Genomic DNA, 6631 nt, shown 5'->3' on the forward strand with positions numbered 1-6631 from the left:
GGGTTTTTTATTAGGAATATCCTGGGTATCGCATATTACGATTTTCACGCTTTATGGTTTTACGATCATCAAATCTAACTTCTATAATTAAATAATTTAACATATCCCGTGTCTTTCTATTAGTACGATTTTATTCTTCACTGCATGAAGAATTTATTGCTAAATATTTAGTTATTAAATAATAAGCAAGGTTTAAATGTTTATCTCAATGAAACTTGAAGAAACATTCAAATTTTAAAATCTTATTTTACAATGACTGCAGGCATGATCTAATAATGAATATTGAATTTTCTACTAAATAGTTTTCAATTCAAGAGCAATAAATTCATGATGGACCAATTGATAACGTTTATTAGAAGAAACACCGCTATACCTCATATTAAGCGTCTATCTCATAATAGGGGGCTTTTCTCTATTAATATAAACACGTTGAAAGTTATGTACAACATGTTATTAAATTCATCCCATCTTTTTCAAAGTATACTAAATTGTACTAAATTATATGTACAATGATATTTTCCGTGAATTATTACGCATTTATTATTAGTTTTATTGTTTTATAAATATATATTAAAATGATAATTGTAGAACATAAACAAGAATACAATATATGTGTGCTTCCACCAAATATCCCAGAAATTGAACTACAATGTCTTACGACGATATTTGTATCATCAACTTTACTCAACGAAGATTCCTTTTTGATATGCAGTACGCTTGCTCAAAAAGTTGCTCAGAGTTGGACAGGAGGTGTAGTTACGTGTGAAAATTTCCAACATTTGTGGTTAAATAAAAGTTTTAGTACTTTCATATCTAGAAAAATTATACATCGTATGTATGAGAAAAATTTAATTTGTAATCAAATGTCATTTCTGGAAAGAAAAACCATTAACGATCTGATAATTAAGGTAAATTATTAATATTTCATTCAGAACTGAAAGTATCAAAATATATATATTAAAACTGTTGATTGATAATAACAACAATTTACACTTCTACAAATATACAGAATTACATACTTTTTACGTATACACATTTACATTTCGCACATACACATACGCATTTGTATTTCTACATACATATACTTATCTACATTCTTATTTCATTATTTTTCTTTAAATTTTATTAATATTACAGATAAGTTTACTTGATATTGATTCTGAACAGAAACTAGTACCTAATTTGAAAAATATATTACCTAAAGATATTACAAAATATGTAATTGACGAATTAGGATATATTCTTTTGAATTACTTAGATTATCTTTTAGGATCACAATATTTCAAATTATATCTTAAATCGTATTTGTATAATTTTCGTTTTAAAAGTATAAACACTAATGTTTGGATGAACTATCTGTGTGATTTTTTTGATGACAAAGAGGTAACATCTTTCTGTGTAAACAAATTTTAGCAACATTCATTCATTGAATTAACAAATAATAACTTCTGTGTATCTACTTATAGATACTAAAATCAAAATTGGATAAGTGGTTTTATGGACCGAATTTAAGCCTTATATCTATTGAAGATTTATGTACTTTGTATCCCGAGCTGCATCTAAAAATGGAAGTAAATCAAAGATACTTATTAACGAAACAGTGGGCCACGACAGAAGAATTTAATAATTTTACTTATTTGTTGACTAAACTAAAGTTATATAATAATCTTGAGAGAAAAGAATTCTTATCCGACTTATATGCATCGAATACGGTTTTACCAGTTGCAAAGCTATGGTGGCTACATCGTGTATTTCCACTTGACGAGCAAACTTGTGAAAATCGGTAAATATTATTGGTTTATCTATATTTAAAAATTGATTTGAAATTATACAGAATACGTATTTTCTAGACTTCTTTTGCTACGTTTGTACATAAAAAATAAATGGTTGGAAATGATTCAACCTGCTTTGAAATTTGCTCGCGAATATTGTTCCCCAACGTTTGCGTGTCCAATATTTCGTGAATTGTACGAATTGGAAGAGACGCGTTACCTGGCGATCTCAGGGTTTACAGCCATTGTGGAGAAGAGGTGCAAGATGCTTTCCCAAACCATGGAAGAAGTGGCATCCATTCTTAAAATTAATTTGAAAGATATATATGTATTAACAAGTGAAGAAAGTACTCTGCATGTAAAACCGGACAATGATGCTTCAAATCAAGAAGAGATCGAAATGAATTGATCTAAATGAATACGAAATAATTGAAATACACTAAATATTACACAAACTAATGTTAATTATTTGTATATTGATTAAGTTACATTTTAGTAACTACTAAGTAAACAGTTTTATTATTTATGTAAAAAATATATAGAGTTTCTTCCTTTTGTATGTCTTTGTCTATGGGTGCGTTCGGGGAGTCGCTATTCGCGCTACGAATGCAAACGCTACCAATGCTGTTTGTGAAGCTAATAACGCGATGGCATTAATGAGCTCCATGAACGACTCTAGTATATGGTTGGTAGTGTTTAACCAGAGAGATTTAACATTTGACGAAGTTAAGTTAATGTAGGAGATTCTGTTTTCGATCACCGACGAAACTTTTCTTTGTAATAATTTAAATTTCGTAGTGTATACGTAACGTAATTTTTTTATTTTCTCATAGTGAATAAGAGAACGCAATTTTAATTACAATTTTTATGACGGCTTGTTGCTAGGGCGAAATGAACGACGTAAACTAGATAAAAAATTAGTAATTACACTGAGTAAATTAATCAGATAAAAGCAGAAATTCTTGAGCATCCGTTGTCAATTCGAGAAGAAGCGTGTCTACGATCAATTAGGTCTATGTATATCCATTGTACACCCTATATTTATAGGAAAAGTAATAAGAGAAATAATTAAAAATAATTGAAGCATTTGCAGTATTTTTTGTCAAAAGAGAAATTGCGGTTACGTCATGTAATTAATATTGAGTGTATAATTACACACATACACTTTGATATGACATGTTGTACGTTTAGGAACAAAAGGTTTTTTATAACGCTTTTTTGTAACGATTTTTTTCGATTGGTTTTGAAATGCAACTTGCTCACCGAGGTTCTTATTCATGAATCGACAAATAAATATAAATAAATAATTTTCCTCGTTTCATACATTTTTACTTTTTATTTAAAAAAAACAATGAAAATATTTATATTCATCATCTATTAATTATTTTTCATTTTTTTGCTATAATTGTTTTTGTATACATACAAGAGAAAAAGAAAATATATTGTGTATATATGATATCTCGCATTTTCTTTTAAAGACGTATTCTTGATGTAATTTAGAGATGTAAATCGTATTACAAAAATGTCGAGGCTATAATAGTTTTTAAATTAATACTGATTAAAGTGATTCACTAATTACAAAGTTTAGGTTCCGTATAGAAGCAGAAACAGTTTCTTATTAATAAGAATATCATTGAATATTGATAATCTCGATGCTTTTAAGAGGATTTCCTAATAACACTTTTACTACTTGTCATATCATTATGTCTGAGCGAAATGTCAATTCTGCGAGTAGTGAACTTTAATCGCTATTAATTTAATTATTATAGCCCCTACGTTTTTATATTAAAATCTTTATTTTTAAATTACCTTAAAGATACATCTTTAAGAAGAAACCGTAACAACATAAAATGTCCTCATGATGATTCTGAATACGTCCTAAATATCCATGTATGAGATATATATAGGACGTTACATTAATTGTAAGATGAAAATTTTAGAACGTCCCTAATAATTAAGAGTCAAAAAATGTCATAAACATTTCCATAACAAGTTCTAAACACCATCTAAGAACGTCCTGTAAATATTAGAATATTAGAAAACATTACACTTTTAGAATATTAGAAAAATCCAAAAATATATTACAGACGGACTTGTTTATAACTTGTTATTTTTATATTCTTTCGAATGTAATGAGGCGCTCATTTCATAGTCCTCAGGATATCTTTAGATTATAACAAGACGTGTCCTTTGCTGTTAGGGGCAGTAATTTCGAGATTTATTTACTATATACATTTATATAAACTATTACATCGTGCGACAGCACATTTTTCACACATAAAAAACTTAAATTTTCCGTGAAAGTAGAGGTGAAATCTAGTACCAGCGTGCATTTAATTTGGCGATATCAAATCGTTTGCAGTTTTCGTACACGTTCGAAGTTTAGAGGAGGTCACTTTGTCTGCGGCGCAAGATGAAATTTTGCGATTGTCTGAACATTATGTACATATTTTCATAAAATTATGTATTTCCATGTAAAATAGATCGCTGAATAAGAAAACAATCAAAGTGATTGAAACAATGAAAGCGATTGAAGTAAAGCAAAATGGTGAAAGAATGTATTTTTCGTCAAAATCGCCATTTATCATAATCTGAAAATGCTCATAACTCATAACGCTTGTAAGCGTTTATTTAACATTTGATAAACATCAAGGATAAAATTATTCGTAAGCATTGTAAGTCTAAATCGGATCGCGGCTAACGTAGTTATCTTCAAGAGAAATGCGTTATAGCCATTTTTGTAGAAAGGTCAAAACTTTTGAGTAATTTTTAAAAATACACATTTTCAACATCTTTCTTTATTTCCGCTTTAATTTTATTATTTTCTCCTTAAACCACTAATTTTGTATGAAAATACATTATTTTCAGACCATTTTAAAATTTTATCTTGCACCGTTGCCGAAATATCCTGTTCAAATGTGCATAAAACTTCAAATGTGCAAAATAAAAAAAGATTTGATATCGCCGAACGACATGTACGCTTGTATTTTGTCTTTATTTTTGGGAATAATTTGAGTTTTCTATGTGTAAAAGAAAAATTTTTATTGTTACACAGTGTTATATGGACCTTTATAATTACATACATTTTATATAGATTACTTTTTATAAAGTGTATTTCAGTATTTTAGTCTGTTTTAATAATATTTAAAGTAATAGCGTATGAGGTAACGCCGGCAAATACGCCGCGCTGGGATTTACGTCGCAGAAATCAGAAAAAATAGAAAGAGCGGGGATAATTTTCCCTCAATTACACTGTTACATGCTGTTATATTAGTTTTGTGTCATAATTTCAGTTTCTTACTGTTAATATTAATAAAATTATTGTGAGTTAAATTAATTTGTCACTGTAATAAGTATCCAGATAACATTTATGTTGCATAAGATATCTAAAAGACTTCTTCTAGACGTCTTATGTCGAAAAGATGTCTAAAAGCCGTGTTTTAGATATCTTATGCAACATAAATATTATCTAGGTAACGCCATCATAAATTAATCATAATCTACATAAAATGATTACTGTAGAACGTGCAAAAAACTTAGTGGTTATTTTATTATACATGAGTTTAGAGGAATAATAAAGCATGTTGTATAACAAAATACAAGTACTTTGCTCTCGTATTCTTTGTTTAGTTTGTTGTCTTGTATATCCCACCTGTTTGGAATATACGGCATTTTTAGCGGGCGGGATTTATGCTCAAAGTATACAAAGTGGGCAGATTGAATTCAGTGCACTAAATGCAATAAACATATTACATGAATATGTAATATTATAACACTTGTAATACATGTGGGAAAATTGTAATTATTATTTATTACTTTATATACATATTTATTGTTCTTATTCTTTAATAAAACATTATAAACGCATTTTATAAGTTATTGTGTCATTTTACGACTTATTTATATGCATTATTTGTAAATTTTTCATGAATCCTACATATCCTCCTCTCCTCCTATGAGTAGCCATATATCCCTTATGGTATATACGGCAAAAATACAAGGGTTTAAAAAAGTTCATTAAGTTTTTATCGAATTTTATACGAAATATAAATATTTCGGATTTTCAATATTTTTTTTATAATAGTAGACAGTATAAAGTTTTTACTGATATAATTTGTTTAAATATGGTAAATAATACTTAATAAATTAAATTTTCGATAGGTGCGGCGCATATACCGGAGTTATCCTATTGGGCATAAGTGGGATCGAACCCGGATCCACAAATCACAAGTTAATCGCACTGAGCGACTCGACACCCTGAGTTACATCCCTTTGATTACTCGTAATATTCAAAGAAAGAGTCCGAATTAATGGATGAATAGATTAAAACAGAATCACTGAGAGAATCTTTTTCATGACTAGTGAAGTTACAACAATATAACAATATAAAAAAAGAGAATTTTTAATCAAACTATATATGTGAATGTATGTTGCATACCAATTGAAAAATTAAAGTGGCTACATCATGTGTTTCCACTTGAGAAGCAAGTTTGTAAAAATCGGTAAATATTATTAATTTATCTATATTTAAATTAATTTGAAATGATGAAGTCTAACGTATACGTATCTTACTTAGGCTTATTTTGTTACGTTTATACATAAAAAATAAATGGATAGAAATAATCATAAAAATTGAACCTGCATTAAAATTCGTTAGAGAATTGTTGTAAACCAAAGTTTGCGTGTCCAATATTTCGTGATTAATATGAAATCGTTATATACTAACCGTAAGTATAATATTACATAAAGTAATACTTAAAATTAATTTTTTTGTATGTAGCTTACGTTATATTTTATTAACTGTCCGTTAGAAAGTTTTATTGTGTATAATAATATGTATCAAATGTATCTATACATGT

This window comes from Trachymyrmex septentrionalis, unplaced genomic scaffold (genome assembly GCF_001594115.1).
Source record: "Trachymyrmex septentrionalis isolate Tsep2-gDNA-1 unplaced genomic scaffold, Tsep1.0 scaffold51, whole genome shotgun sequence".
Lineage (NCBI taxonomy): Eukaryota > Metazoa > Arthropoda > Insecta > Hymenoptera > Formicidae > Trachymyrmex > Trachymyrmex septentrionalis.